We start from the raw sequence: 16,483 nt of genomic DNA, 5'->3' as shown, positions 1-16,483 counted from the left end.
CCACTACCAAAATGTATTTATTAAATATACACTGTGTGTGCGGATTGCCCTTTTGACAGTGGAGGCAAAGGAGACAGAATAGAAAAGGATATACATGGTTTTGTTGGTTTTTATCTGTCTCTTTTCTCTCCAAGAAGGTGTCCGTCTTTGCCGAGTTCATAGTCTAGTTGGAACAACAGTCCTTAGGCAAAGTTCTGTTGTAAAATTTTAGTTGTCCTCCAAATGCTTTCACTGTGACCTTCACCTAAGGACAATAGAGTGCACTATCGTATAAAATAGGTCTGATGTGAATTTAACTGTAAATAAAGCTGGGATAAATGCATTTGTTCAGTTCCAGGGAAGGCACTATACTGCCGCGTGGATTTTCTTTCAAATAAGCTGCAAAACAAAGTTCTTTTCCACATAAAGGGATTTATTCAACTGAATGCACTTGCCTTGTTGCAACTGGATTAATTTCATTTCACATCATGTCTCTAAGTAGAAAAGTAAACTGATTTGCAGCAAGCTAAATGGATATGTTGATACATCCTACGTCAGTAAGATTTATTCCAGCTAGATTACAGCAATCACAGTCCGTTGGTTGCTTTAGCTTCTATTAAGTAGTTGCAAAAGTGCACCATTTCAGTGTGTGCACTGAAAAACAGTTTATCAAAGCCACGATAGACGGGAATGCTGTAGAATGAGAGAACATGGAGATGTGCAAAATGAGAAAAATGTTATAAAAAACTTGTCACTCTATATCCATGTTCAATATTTTTATCCATGTATTTATGTATTATTAAATATCCATGTTCTAAAAGCCACCATTTTAGATTTTTGAATTGTGTTTCACACAGCACCATTCAATATATACACAAGCCAACACATGATGAACAAGGGTGAACAAGTATTGGTTGACCATGGACTGGCTGTGTGTTCGCCGCGGCACTAAGGACCACTGCCCGCCCAGCACTGGATCGCCACCTTCTCACTCCATCCTGTACTTTCTGTTGCACTCTTGCCTCTTCTGTGTCTCTCTCCATTTCCAAAACTGCTATCTTACCATTCTCCTGGGATTCTCAATCTCTGTCTGTGTTAGGACCCTCCTTTCATCTCTCCCAAATTGCTGACTTTATCTTGGCTTGTGCTTCTAGCACAATAAAGCTGCCGGTGAAAATCTGTCTGATTTCTATAGCTAGTAGCTTCTATAACCAGTAGTTATTTTCAAAAGGAAATAGCTTCTGGAGATGAGCCTGTGGTGTCACAGGGCTGTTATATAGATCAAATGTAATAATGTGTATTAAAAAAGCCATTTGTAAACTGTAACATGCTCTCTCAAAGTAAATTATTACTGGATTATATGACTTTAGGGTTTCAAAAGCAGCTGGATGATATATAAAAGTTCAGTAAGACTTGGTAACCCAGTTGGAAAAGAAAATTAGAGAATTTGGGGCATTGACCCCCTCCATCAGTAAGCTAGAAGTCTTTAACATTTTTTACAGTCAAAGCACACCCCTCCCATTGAGGACACACACTCTGGCCCAAGGACTGTGTCTGCTCACCATTCTGGAACTAGGCCTTCACTCTTACTTGAGTATCCCCATCCCCCATAGTCACCTTTCGAAATCCCAGCCAACCTTCAAAGGTGAGACCCAAATCCACTCTCTCTCCCCAGTTCTTCCCTAGACAGAATTAATCTCTTTGTCCCCAGCACTTACGTCAGCCTTAAATTATGTGTGTGGGTGTCCATCTCCCTGTGACTTGCTGAAGAACACGGCCGTCCTAGCGTTTGTCAGGCCCACCCCTCCCCAACAGCTCAAAGTAAAGTGGCTAGGGGATAAAGCAGAGAATTCCACGGGCCAAAAATGTCCTACAAAAAAGCTTTATCCCTGGAGGCTTGTCTCAGATACAAAAATGTCCTCACTTGAGCAACTAACTATAGGACCCTCTGCAATGAAACAGGGTCTATTAAATAGACTTACAAAAAACCCTGTGAGTGGGGGGTACATGGAGGTTTCTTACTCTTTTTCATACTTTTCATTTGCAATAGTTCTTATTTTTAAATGAATATAAAAGACTCCATCCTATTTAAAAGTTACTGAATTGAATAACTTATTTTCATTCTAACTTGATTTTCAGCCTCAATGTTTTCCTGTAGTTTAAATGAGAAAAGCCATCCTTCGCATCCCAGCTTAGCTGTATTTTATCTACTGAATACGGTACCCATTCAGATCAATAGCCCGTGGACTGTGTTCTACACAATTCTACCTTGCATTGCACCCGTAATTGAAAGGAACTCGGTGTGCAAAGTGTGGGGCTCTTGGAGAATGAAAAGTACCACATTTAGCACATTTAAATCCTTGGGCTGTTCTATTATTTTAACACTTTACCTTTGGCAGAGCAGAAAACCTTTTTTAGGAATCATCTCTAAAATGATTAACCATGCAACTATTGCCAGGACATATTAGGTGCTCAATTAATATTTTTAAAATAAATGAAAATACTGTGCCCTTTGAAACAAAAGATAACTCCAGTCATTTCAAACAGACAGCAATGGATACAGTTTCCGGCTGTTGCTCTTTTGTGTTCGTTAGAAATAATAGAAAAATGGAAATTTGGGGAAAAGATCAAACCTGTTATGAAACTGCATTGATGAGGGCAGATTGTAAGTTTGTTTATAGTGATTTGATGTACAGTTACTCGAGGGATTTATTGTTATCGCATCTTAAAGCTGTGTTGTTACTATAATAGAAGATTGGCCCAGAGCCCTCATCTGATGCCAGCTCTTCAGCATTGCCTCTGTTCTTTCATCAGCTCAGTGCACTGCCGCCCACCCCCCCAACTTTGTGAGCTACAGTCCTGGCACAGACCCCTCACTTAAAACTCCAGCCAATTTCCCTAACTACATACTTTCTCCCTTCACCTGCCAGATGCTTCTTGTTCTGACACTGCACCTTGAAGTCAGAGGCTTTCAACGAGTTAAAAAGGGAAATATAGAATTACCTAGCTTATCAGTATTTTAAGTATTCTTGTAGACTTAAATGAGAGTTCTTGTACAAAACCACTTGATTTATTTCTTAAGATATGCTAATTTTTTTCTCTCTTTGATTGAACTGTTGACCTTCTGGATATGTGACTGGTTATTACCTCAAGTATGTTTGGAATTATTCTTGCTCTAACCATTCTACAAGGTAATTAGCGTGAAGACATTATTGTAGGAGCACGTCACCCTGGGCTGGAATCTCACTAATAGAGCAGAACTGTGCATACTCCATGCTCCAAAAAATCTCTAAGAAAAATCCACAGCATTGAGGGAAAGGTTAAAATTGCTGATTTCGTGGGCTCTCTCTTACCCATATATTTAATTTGTAGAAGGATCCAAACAGGGAGGATTGTGGTTCATCTGTTTGAAAAATGAAAGCAACTCTGTTTTCTCAGAACTCTGCTTATGCAACGTGGCTGCTCTCACAGCACTGGGTCAACCAAAACCAAAATAAGACATTTTAGAGCTCTTGTTTCCCTACCACCTCCCCCCAACAAAGAAATACATAGCATTTTAAGATATAATCCCATGCAATGACAAATGTTATAGAGAATGACTGTCCTCTGGGAGGTAATTAACAAATATGGGGAAACTGAGGCCCAGGGAGGTGCAATAACTCACAGGTAATTCACACTCCTTCTTGAGCTCTCCCATCTCTTCCACTGTAGAAGGAGCTCTTTGCTTTCTGAATTGAAAACCATTCACGCTGCCTGCTCAGTTATTTCAGTAAATGCTCCTAAGTTTGGGACCAATCCCAACTGTTATAAAACCTTATATGAGTAATAATGAGGCTCTTCAATCCTGGGATCCCCTAGGTGATCATTTCTAGTTCATCGCAGGGCACTTTGGATGCCCAAGTCAGACCCTAAGTGATGGGACAAGCCTGCCTGATTCTACCATCTGCTTCGTTTATAAGTCTATAATGTGTCAATGTGCAGTGATGTGTCACAGAAACAATAATTTCTCATTATTATAATAACATTTTTCTCTACTAGCAGCAATATTTCTGACCTGAATTTATTCTTGTCATGGCTGTGTGTGCAAGCCAAGCCTTGTTTGCCTCTGCAACGTATTAATAATGTATTAATTAGCTTCCCAGTGCTGCCCCAACAAGGAACAGAGAGGATTTATCTAAATCATGAAACATGAAATGAAGCTAACACTTCGTTAATTATATTTTAGGGTAGTCTCAGCATTAGGTAGGATAGCAAAATTTTGGCCTAATTTTTGACAGAAGATGGAAAGCACTACTCAATTAACAAGGCATTTGTTCAGTACCTACTATGCACAAATTTTAAGAGACTAAGAGAGAGGAAATTGGCCAATTTAGTTTTATAGTCATAGTTAAAAGGCAATAAAGGGTAAGGTAATATACAAATTTTGATTTAGTGTCAATTAGCTTAAGTATTAATATATTAGACTGAACCATTCAAAACTGACAATGTCTGACAGGTTTTTTTTTATCAAAAGAAGCGGCAATTTCATATGATTCAGCCTAATATTAAGGGACTCTTGTCATACTGTATCAGCTTCTAAAACATTATAGTGCTCATTCTATTTTTTAAATGAAATGATTCAAGTTGAAGCTGTCATTATTAGAAAATCAGTAGGAAGTAAATATAGGTCAGGGATTTGACTCCTGTTTCTCATATTCATTTATTTTTTAGACTCAAAAGTAACATATATTTTGTAGTTTTAAAGTGGTTTGGGGAGGGTTGTTTGTTTTTACTACATTAGGGAATTCTGTTGATTGGGTTGAGTCATGGACCCTGCTACTTGTTCTTCAAGTGATATTCCTCAGCTCAATTCTTCAGGCCATTTCCTTTATGATCTTCATGCAAAACTACCTGTCTCCCTGCTTCTCTGCAGAGATGTTTGATTGCAGAACACTCTGCTTTTATATATATACATATATATATATATATATATATTTCTTTATGAGAGATAAAAATCTTAATATCCAATTTTGCTGATCAGTCCCTGAATAACAGGTTACTGAGCAGTCAGAACATGTTACTGCATATGTATTTCACTAACAAATATTTACCAAGAATCTATTTTGTGCAAGCAGTGGAGTGACTCTCTGTCAAATATAAAGTTGTATGGACAAAATGCATGCATTAATATACATACAAATTTAGTGCAAACTAAATACCAGGAACCGCTCTTAGCCCTTGACTTGTTAGTCTGTTTAACCCTACCCAAGATAGGTCCATGGTTATATCCATTTTAAAGATGAGGAAACTAAGGCCAGAAGAGGTAAAGTGATCTTCTATCACTCAAACATTTGACCAACCATTGTTCTGGTTATTGTGGAAACCTGAGGTTAGAAAGCAAGTGCTTTTCCCAGACCATGAAATTACAGAGGGACAAATTAGCAGTGGCTTCTGATGCCCTAAAATGGTAAATAGCAACACAGACCGACCTGTGCACAATGACACAAAACACTCATGCCTGTCACCCTGGGTTTCCTCCCAGCTCAGAACACGCTGACATGTCCCCTTGAGGTCCCAGGGCACATGGGGACACATGCCACACGCACTGACCAGAGCTTTCTTGCAGAGTCACATCTTACCCCAAATCTTATCACAATGCTGCCGACCGTCAGGCTCTATCAAGAAAATGTGCACTCATCTTCCCGTTATGCCCAACGTGTGAACACTGATAACACATCTAAATTCGAAGAAAATCAACAGAAGTCATCTCAGTCAACCTGAAAAATCTAGTGACTCATTCACACCCTTTTCACAAGGCTTCTGCGGGCGCTGGCTTCTCCTGAGCCAGCCTCCAGGCTCCTGCAGCCCCAGAGTAGCTCAGGGCTGGAGGGCTCGGCAGGTCAGACGAGTGCTGACTCTCTCCTGCACAGACGGCGGGGTTGCTCAACCAGCGGCCCCTGCTCTGGGCTGCCGGTAACCCCATCGCTTCTGTCCCCCAGGCCCGCTGAACAAGGTTGCCTTAGGAAAAAGTAGCAGGAGGAAGTTGCTGGCTTTTCAGCCCCAAGAATAAATTTGATTTATTTTGATATCCAAATTTGAAAGTAAATAATGATTACCATGATATCCAAATTTGATTCGACTTATGTCAGGTCTGATAAACGCGTACACACATGTGGATGCTTAAACCATGTATGCCGACTCCCCAGAACAAAACCACTTACTGTCTCATCAGGAAGACAAGGTCTGGTAGACCAGTTCACCAGATTGAAGAACAGAAAAATGGATATTCTAATTTACACATACACACATTGGTGTAATCCAGCCCACGGGACAGTTAATTGCCCTGGCAAGGGTGGACAATTACGATTTTGTTTAAATTTAAAGTGGTCCCATTAACTTAGTGAGCTTGGCTTTAGGCATCCATCCTCAGATGGATTTCAGCCTCAAACCAGCAGTTAGCGGAGTAGGTGGGCTTCCCTGCTGGCTCAGACCTTAAGGAATCTGCTTGCAATGCAGGAGACCTGGATTGGGAAAATGCCCTGGAGGAGGGCATGGCAACCCACTCCAGTATTCTTGCCTGGAGAATCCCCATGGACAGAGGAGCCTGGTGGGTTGCAAAGAGTCAGACATGACCGAGTGACTAAGCACAGCAGAGCACACCAGCAGAATAGGTGGGCTTCCCAGGTGACACTAGTAAAGAACCCACCTGCCAATGCAGGAGACAAAAGAGACTTGGGTTTGATCCCTGGGTCGGGAAGATCCCCTGGAAGAAGGCATGGCAACCCATTCTGGTATTTTTGCTTGGAGAATCCCCATGGACAAAAGAGCCTACAATTGGTCTATGGTCTGCAGTCCATGGGGTCGCAGAGAGTTGGACACAAGTGAGCGACTAAGCACACACACATGTCTTTCAGCTGTGCAACCCAGGGGAGTTACTTATCCACCCCATGCCTCCACTTTCTCACCTGTAAAATGGGAATAATATAACTAAAACTAACCCACCTGGGTTTGTTAAGAAGATTAGATGAAATTATAACTGGTGAAGCACTGAGAACAATCCAAGCTCTCAAGGGATGGGAGTTTTTTGTTCACACATCCCAATAGGAAACTCTTGAATTCTCTTTTATTTTTAAGTTTAATCTTTTTTTATTTTTTGGCCATACCACGCAGCTTGCAGGATCTTAATTCCCCGACCAGGGTTCAAACCCAGGCTTCTAGCAGTGGAAGTGTGAATTCCAAACCACTGGACTGCCAGGGAATTCCCATAACTTTCATCTTTGTCGCACTTAATTTCTTATTTCTTCTTTTTTATATACGTGCAGAATGAAGGTGTTTAGTCATCCTTGGAGTACAATCTTTCCTTTCATTAAAAACCATTATTAAGTGTCTTCAAGCTTCTTTTCTGCAGTAAATGATCCAGATTACTTAATAGTTCTGTATTACATGCATTAATCATTTATTTGAACTTCTCAACCATCTCCAAATTTAGTACATGCAGAAATACTGTCTAGAATAATTTGGCTTTGGAACCCCTTATCAGCTTCAGTCCATTAGCTCAAATGTTTAAAACTATTGTTAATATGATCAAAGTTATGTTCTTTACCATATTTGTCAGTTGCTTTTATTATGTCATATTGCAATAGTCACAAAATTCTCAAATGCATAGTTCAGCAGAAGCCAAGCCAGACAAGATGATAAATTATTCATTCATTCATCAAATATTAATATTTGCTGAGGGGCTACTATGTGCCGGGTACTGTGCCATTCTCTAAGATTACAAATAGGACACACCCTGCTTAGAGGAGCTTACAGTTTGGGAGAAAAGACACAGAAGTAAACAAAGTATGGCCAAGATCTTTCATTTGATGCTATACTTGAAGTAAGAAGGTGCCACAATAACCTCGGAACAGAAGGGAGGAAGAACTCAGCACTGCCCTTGTGGCTCAGATGGTAAAAAATTTGCCTGCAATGCAGGAGACACAGGTTTGACCCCTGGGTTGAGAAGATCCCCTGAAGTAGGAAATGGCAACCCACTCCGGTATTTTTGCCTGGAAAATCCCATGGACAGAGGACTCTGGCGGGCAAGTCCATAGGGTTGCAAAGAGTCGGACAAGACTGAGCAATTAGCACTTTGGTAGGTCTAGGAAGGCTACACAGAGAAGGTGACTTTTGAGGATTCAGTTCAGTCAGTTCAGTCCAGTTGCTCAGTTATGTCTGACTCTTTGCGACCCCATGGACCCCAGTACACCAGGCTTCCCTGTCCATGCACTGTGTTTTCAGTTTTTATTAAAAACTGTAGCTTCCCATACATAGGTGTCTCAGTGAGACAGCCTAACTTCTTGAGGTTTCAGGTTTGTTTGTCATAAAGTGGTACCCCATTCATCCTAAGCTCATGGCCAGGTTTAGTTATCCATGTCACCATTGACGAATTCCATTCTCTAATCATCTTGCTCAGTTCAGTTCAGTCGCTCAGTCATGTCCGGCTCTTTGCGACCCCATGGACTGCAGCACGCCAGGCTTCCCTGACCATCATCACCAACTCCCCGAGCTTGCTCAAACTCAAGTCTGTCGAGTCAGTGATGCCATCCAACCATCTCATCCTCTGTGGTCCCCTTCTCCTCCTGCCTTCAACCTTTCCCAGCATCAGGGTCTTTTCTAATGACTTAGTTCTTTGCATCAAGTGGCCAAAGTATTGGAGCTTCAGCTTCAGCATCAGTCCTTCCAATGAATATTCAGAATTGATTTCCTTTAGGATGGACTGGTTTGATCTCCTTGCTGTCCAAGGGACTCTCAAGAGTCTTCTCCAGCATCGCAGTTCAAAATATCAATTCTTCAGCCCTCAGCCTTCTTTATGGTCCAACCCTCACATCCATACATGACTACTGGAAAAACCATAGCTTTGACTATAGGGACCTTTGTTGGCAAAGTGATGTCTCTGCTTTTTAGCATGCTCTCTAGGTCTGGATAAAGACCTGGTGGTAGACCGGGAGTGATCTCCACGCAGTGTCTGCAGTGTCATCCGCAGTGTCCAGGTGGGGCTTCTCAGCAGTGGGTCCTGGACCTCACCCCTGACCCTTGCCCCTGGCTGAGGCGGCATAGATCTCACTGTGCTTGAGGCAAACTCCAGAGATAGTGCACACGCCTTTGTGGCCCAGCTTGAGCTGTATTTTAAAATGGCAAAGATTGAGGAGGTAAAAAGAGGAGTGTATTCAACCATTAACTTCCGTAGTGCTGGTGTGCCTGGGGCCAGCCTCTAGGAAGGATGCAGACACGCAAAACTGCCCAGGTCCAGCTGGGGCTGGGCCCACAGTGACCATCCCGAGCCTGAGCTCTGTCCTGCAGGCCTGGGAAGCAGGGGAAGGGTGTGTTTTAAACAGATCATTCTGGAAACAATGAAGAGGGGAGACTAGAGGCCTTGGAGTCTAGAGTGAGAGAGGAAAAGCAGGATGCTGAGGTCATGGAGACAGACTATAAAGCCTCACTAAGGAGAAGGTGAAGGAAAGAAGGGAGTCAATATTAGACATATTTAAAAGATAGGGTTTAAAAACACATTAGAGGGCGGAATGAATCGAGAGAGTAGAATTGGCATGTATACATCTCCATGTATAAAATAGCTAGCCAGTGGGAAGCTGCTTTATAGCACAGGGAACTCAACTCCGTGCTCTGTGATGACCTAGAAGGGTGGAATGAGGGGGTGAAATGGAAACTCAAGAGGGAGGGAATATATATATGAGCATAGCTGATTCATGTCGTGCAGCAGAAACTAACACAATATCATGAAGCAATTATTCAGTTCAGTTCAGTCGCTCAGTCATGTCCGACTCTTTGTGACCACATGGACTGCAGCACGACAGTCTTCCCTGTCCATCACCAACTCCCAGAGCTCGCTCAAACTCAGGTCCATTGAGTCAGTGACGCCATCCAACCATCTCATCCTCTGTCATCCCCATACTCCAATTAGAAATAAATAAAGATAAAGACCCAGTAGAGAGGGGTGCCAGTTTTGCAGAATAGGAGGAGAAGAGAGAAGGGCGCTAGGAAGGAAGTAGAGGTTTCCAGTGTGGACCCCTATGAGGGCCACAGTGCCATACTGTGCCCAAAAGGAACAAACACAAGTTGGCAAAAATCCTTCTAGAAATGCTCCTCAAAGACACCAGTCTTGTTAAAGGTCAGCAGGGACTGTCAATGTCACATGCAAAGAGCAATATATATATATATATTCCCTACTAGTTAATCTTTTTAAAAGACCCCTTAATATATGTTACTTACATGAGCTAAGGTAATATTGATGTGGGAGTCTTAATGTTTAATTTTCTGGAAATTGATTTTCTAGGTACAATAAGATATTAGCATTGTTTCAGTTATCTGTGCCTGATAACTGCTAAGATATCTGCTTATTCATTGACTTGGTTGTTATCAGTCTCTCCACTCTCCTCCCCACTAGAGGACAAGTTCCAGAGGTCAAGGACTTTGCCTCTTCTGTCCACATCCACATCCCCAGCACCTAAAACAGTGTTTGGCTCATGGTAGGTGCTCAATAAATATTTATTTGTTGAGTAAATGAATGCATTTCTGTGTGGGCAAAAAGAAATCATCATATCCTTTACTAATGAGGAAAGAAAAGAAAAAAAAACCTGGACTTAAAGCAATTTTTCATGAACAGATCCAATTTTGCAAAAATGGAACTGACGTTTAAAAGATATTTTTCTTCCTGAAGCTCTGCTTCTGGGAAAATCACAGCTCCCAGCTTAGATGGTGGCTTTAACTGCCCAGTTTCAAATTCTGCACAGTTAAAAAACTGCCCAGCTACAAATTGGCAGAGCTCAACTTCCTTAAATGCTGTTGGATCAGTAAGGAAATGGTGATTTTCCTTATTGATTTCATGCCAGTTCCTCTTTTGTGAAAATTCCCATGTGTTGTTCAATGGAACATGTACAAGAAAACCTGGGGGCCAGAAATTAAATAGGTCCCTCATGTTCCTCTCTGGTCAGGTGATGTCAAAACCTTTCTACTTTCAGGATGAAGTGTTCAATTGTTTTCCCCTTTAAATTTAGCAGAGAGCTTATTGCCCCTGGTGGATTACACATATGCTCCTTCTGATCTGTGAAATAACTCATTCCTGGATGAACTTTAAGCTCCCAAATAACGCATGTAAAATACTGTTTATGAAACGTGGGAGAAATGTTTCACGTTCTCATTACTCCAGCACAGTTGCACCAAACCACTCTCTCCAAGGTTCCTTTTTTCCCAAGAGGAAGGAAAAAAAGGGACTATCCTGGTGGTCCAGTGGCTGGGACTAGGTGCTTCCATTGCAGGGGGTCCCAGTTTCAATCCCTGGTCAGGGAATGAGATCCCACATGCTACAACTAAGACCTGGCACAGTTTACTAAATAAATAAATATTTTTTTTAAAAAGATGGAAAAAACTTCAACATCACTATGATAACAGTAATGGTAACCACACTTCCGATGGATTTTACTCAATAGAGGCTGCAATGTAGAAAAACCCATCACCAGCAAAAAACTTTCCATGAGATGGATACTATGCCAGGTCCACACCCTGCAAAGAGGAATGAGGCATGGTTCCTATCCTCTGGAGCTTACAAATTAGCTAAAGCCAAGAAGACCAGAACCGCAAGGCAAAATGAATAGTTACTAACGAACTACATGGTCAGTGAGTGCTCCACAGGATTCAGAAAAGGACAGGGGTCATCAGACAGTGTTCCCAGAGGACATGGACTTGAGTTTGACTTGGACCTTTAGTGGGGAGGCTGCTAATAGAGAAGAGTGAGTAGAGAAGAGTGGTAGGAACACTCCTGGATGCCTTTGCTAGGAGTCCCAGCTGGCAGAGGTGCCGGTTGTAGCAGCTAAGGTAGGGGGCTAGATCAGGGGTGGTCTTGAAGGCCACTCTAAGATTTGGGGGCTTGATTCTCGAAGTAAAGTGGAATCCTTGAGGATTTTCGAGCAGAAAGGATGTGAGCTAAGCAGTGTTTCACAGAAATTAAATCAAACAGAGATCCGTGCTATAAATTTAACTGGGGGTCTTCAGAATTGCAATAATGAGACTGTGACCCAGGTTGAAGACAGTAGGGCATCTCCATCAGGCAGCACTTCTTAGTGATTTCTATGAAATTGCACTCTAGCTGACTACAGAGTGAAAGATGGTGAGTGATTCTGTGATCCTGAATGCTGCTCGGAAGAGGTCTCATTCCTTTCGTGCCCCACGGTGTGTACATGAACCAGAGCCGGGCATGATCTATCTGCAAACCTCAGAAAATCTAGGCAACTTAGAGAAGAAAAGCTGGGAGGGTTCTTAGTGCCCCCAGAGTCCACCCCCTTGGTGTACCCATCCAGAGGCCAGCCCTTGGTCAGGTTCACCCAGCTCGTCAATGTCAGGCTCGGGGCATGGCCAGAGCTCCTGATGTATTCCAGCAAAGCTTCTGCAGCTGGTCCAAATTCTTTTTTGAGGTGTGCTTATACACATTCTGGCAGAATCCAGAAAAATCAGGGCCCTAACTGAGACAGTGGAAGCTACTTTCCTTGACTTCCCCCAGGATCCATCCTCCCAGATCCAGTCCCTGCCTGAGCCCCCTCTTCATTCCGGTCAACCCCCTGCCTCCATGATTTCCAGCAGCATCCTCTGGCTTCTGGTTCTCTGTGCACATCCTGTTGTTTCTTGTGTCTTGCCATGGATTGTGCTGTCTTCTTTGTCCAGAACCCTTACCACCTTCAGGAGACACCCCCACAAACACCCAGCCTCTGTTCCTCCCGTAGGTGGTCTAAGTTCTCTCTCCCAGGAGCTCTGTGCTACCCTACACAAGACTCTATCTCTGTGTCTCTTAGATGACTTATAATTGCCTATTCATGTGCCTGCCTCCTGCCCTCAACTGTGAGCTCCCTGAGGGCAGGGACTTAGTATGCATCACCAAACATCCAGCATTTAGCTCAGTGCCTGGCACCCAAGAGGCATTCAAGTGTCTGATGAATGAATGAATAGCATTTGCCTTAGTGCATTCATTTAGCAAATATTTATTGAGCAGTTACTTAGGACCAGTACTGTGGTATTCTCACTTACGTGTCAGTATATACCAACACACTCAAGCTCCAAATTATGCACTGGTAAGTTATACACGTGGTATGTTCACAGGCACACGCAGTAGAGACCGTGTACGTATCTACAAACACCAGAGCTGGCAAATGCAGTAAAGTGCATGCCAGATGTCTCTAAAATTTGCAAAGAACCAAGAACCAAAAATGACAGTTAGCTCCATAAGCCCTCTAAAAGAAAAGAGAAAAAGCATAAAAGAACAAAAGAGCAGAAGGAAGTGGCTATGGGTTTTTTTTCTGTGCACTTGAGCCGGGGGTGGGGAAGATTTATAAAAGCATTCTATGCTGGGCAGGTTCATGTACGCCTGAGTTCCTCAAGGGCTGGTTTTAGGAGCTGTTAGGAAAATTCACTACCATGCACAAGTCGGGGGATTGCTTTTTATTCCACTGGAAACTGTTAATGAGGACGCCATTAACTGCCCCTTCTCGATCTGCCTGATAGAGACAGCGGGTTCACCTGAGCAATTCTGGAACCCTGATCACTGCCAATTAGGGGAGCATTGTCTGGCTGACATAATCAAGTGAGTATAAATATATTTATCATGATTGGAGTGGGGAAGGGAGAGCAGAAAGATTGAGGCAGAAACTGCCACCTTTTGCCTGGCCCCAACCTGGATCTAACTCAGCGTGTCTGTCACCCAGCGCTCAGTAGAAGCCATCACCGGAATGCACAGTTGAGAATTCAGGACTAGAATTGTTTTCCCCAGAAGGGGCCCTGTCTCTCCTTATTTTTCCTCCTCACTTCTTCCCATTTTTTTTTTTTTTTTTCATGATCACTTCCATGAATGCTGCAGAGAGACGCGAAACCAGATGCCCCGTTGATCACATTTACATTCTGCCCCGGTGGCCGCGCTGCCCCCGCTTAGCTTATCTGCAGTTCAGAGTGATCCGGGGGAAGGTGGCAGTGATGAGACTCCTACCCTCTCTGCCTGCCTGGGTGTGCCTGTTGGCCGGGCATTGGTTTTATTTCATTGTCGACTTGCAGGACTTTGACGGTAATATCTAAGATATGTCTCAGAGCCGGTCTTGAAAGACCCTGAAAAAAACAGTTCCCCTGCAGTGGACTAGATATGGGAGGAACGTCTCATGTTTCAACAGCTAGAAGGTGAGGTGAGTTGAAGTTGTATCTGGTGGTTATTCTTGTTGCCTGCCTGTAAAGCAGGGTCTATTTAAGCATTTGCGTGGATTTCAAAATGCAGACTGCATCTCTTCATCCCCAAACCAATGGCTGGGATTCGATACGAACAGTCGAGTGGCACAGTTGGTGGGAGATTAATGACAAAACTGACCTCTTGGCTGAGTTTGAACTTGGGTCGATGCAGAGCCGATCCATCAAAAGAGGGACTTGTTTCTCCTTCCCTCCCTTGACTATTTGATAACAACGTTTATAGAGCTAAGTTGATTTCAGTTATTTCCTCTGCTCTTAGCACGTGTGTGCCGCTCTGTCTTGGCCCTTGAAGGCTGAGGACCCTTCCCAGTGGCTACAACAGACGACAAAACCCTGTCCCTGTGTCCAGCCCCCTGTAGTTTGTCTGCACAGCTACAAATTGCTCTCAGCCTGTCTTCTTGGATTTGACAAAAACTATTTTATTACTGGTAGCACACATATGATACTCAGTGATATAAGGGAAGGTGTAGATACACAGAATAAATAAGGAGCCTGTGTAGGAAAAATGTCATTTTATAGCGATCACTCAGCCTTAAGGCATCTGACCACCCTTATTCAGCCTGTTCCTGCTAAATTTTTCCTTTTTCAGCCACCCAGGAATTGTCAAGGCTAACCTCTTTCCAGCCAGCTATCAGAAATATGTATTTCTTTTGCTTTTCGGATCTTAATGGATGAAATATTTCTTTTTTTTTTTCTGTCTTCTACCTCTTGCCAGACATATTGGGGTTTTTTTTTTTTTGAGAAAGTGAGCTCATTTATCACCAAGGAAGAAAGAAAGTCATTCCATATTTACCCGTTAACAAATTACCACTTGCAGTGAAAATACAGCCGAAGTCTCTCATTCTCTGAATAAATGTGTTACTTGCCTTGACCAACCCTCGGTCGATGGATAGCCACTGTTCTCTTCAAGTCGGCTTAATTTTCTCTCTTTGGTTTTTGTTTCCTTGAAGCAAAGAGAGTCTTGGTTCTTTCTTTGATCCTGCTTTTGAGGAATGCGCCTGTCTCCTTTGGGTCTGTTTTGTGAGCTGGTTCGATTAACCCCTTAGCGTTTATCAAGGAATGTATTGTGTTGGGTGCTGTGGGTTCCTCTGAAATCCTCCCTGTTTGAACATTGAATAGAGTCACTTATCTGAATGCTGACTCCTTCCTAATCCATCGGTTTTCCTCTGTGTTGATGAGGGCATGAAATAGCCACATACCAAGAGATAGTACAATGTCGTAAACTGAACTTAAGTGCTGTAGTCAAAGAGACCCAGATCATAAAACAGTACAGCCTTGGGCACATAGCTTCTCTCTTCTGAACCATGCATTCCTTGTTAGAGATGCTGCCGAATATCTCTCTATATATCTATATCTATCTCTAACAGAGCAGTCCCTTCCTTGCTGTTCTCCAAAATGAAAAAACCACCAAACAAACAGAGAAGAGCCTGGTTTAACCAAATAATGCTGGAGCAAATTACAAATGGCTGTAAGAAGGTATTTTTGGCCTGAGCATTTTATTGGCATTTACTGCAGTGTCTTTGTATGTCCTTTAGTTACAGGGATAAACCTCTTTAACACACACCAAGCTCTTGACCAGGTTGGACATTACATCTTACATCACTTTTTTCTTTTTAGTCAGGTTACTTTTTGCTAGGAAGTGGTAAAAGGAAAGCTAGAGGTCCAGTTATTAGTATTGTACCAATATCGGTTTCCTGGTTTTGATACTATAGTTTCGTGATATCTTTATCAGGGGAAGCAGGATAAAGGGTAATAGGGGAACTCTCTGTACTCTCTGCAACTTCCTGTGGGTCTATAATGATTTCAGAATAAAAAGTTTAATGAGAGAGAAAGAAAATGGGGTGGCAACTAGGAGTGATGAAAGCTCAACTTGGTTTTGGTCCCCATTTAGGCAAATATTTATATTTTGTTTGCCTTTTCCTCTTCTTTTCACATACAGATTTTGTGAGCAGTCAGACATAAAAGCCAGGGTTCATTTCTCTACAGAAGGGAAGAAAGTAGAATGAGCTAGGAGGACCCCTGCCATCATCCCCACACCCCTTACCTGCACAGACTTACCCTCTGCATCCGTACTCATCTTGTCCTTCCTTCCTGTTCAAAGGGAGAGACCTCACCTGCTGCTACTGATAAGACTCCTTCATATGTACAAGGCATCCATGCCTTCCCGCTGTTTCCAAAGGCTAATCCATCTACATAATCTCCCCATGTGATTCCTTCTTACCTAGGGTTTTAACAACCATCTAATGAGACT

The 16,483-nt window shown here is 42.6% G+C and overlaps 1 protein-coding gene across 2 annotated transcripts in view; it reads left to right on the top strand.

The window, feature by feature from the left end:
- Nucleotides 1-16,483, top strand: part of GRAP2 (GRB2 related adaptor protein 2) — a 67,801-nt gene that overhangs the window by 12,316 nt on the left and 39,002 nt on the right. Inside the window, exon 1 of one of the 2 annotated variants that reach the window (XM_043882110.1) lies at nucleotides 13,372-13,585. The exons of the other annotated variant lie outside the window; for it this stretch is intronic. The gene's annotated coding sequence lies outside the window, so the exon portion shown is untranslated. Of the gene's footprint in view, nucleotides 1-13,371; nucleotides 13,586-16,483 lie in introns of those variants that run through there. 2 annotated transcript variants of the gene reach the window in all.

Source organism: Cervus elaphus, chromosome 22 (assembly GCF_910594005.1).
Source record: "Cervus elaphus chromosome 22, mCerEla1.1, whole genome shotgun sequence".
In the NCBI taxonomy this organism is placed as follows: domain Eukaryota; kingdom Metazoa; phylum Chordata; class Mammalia; order Artiodactyla; family Cervidae; genus Cervus; species Cervus elaphus.
This window is presented reverse-complemented; position numbering and strand designations above follow the sequence as displayed.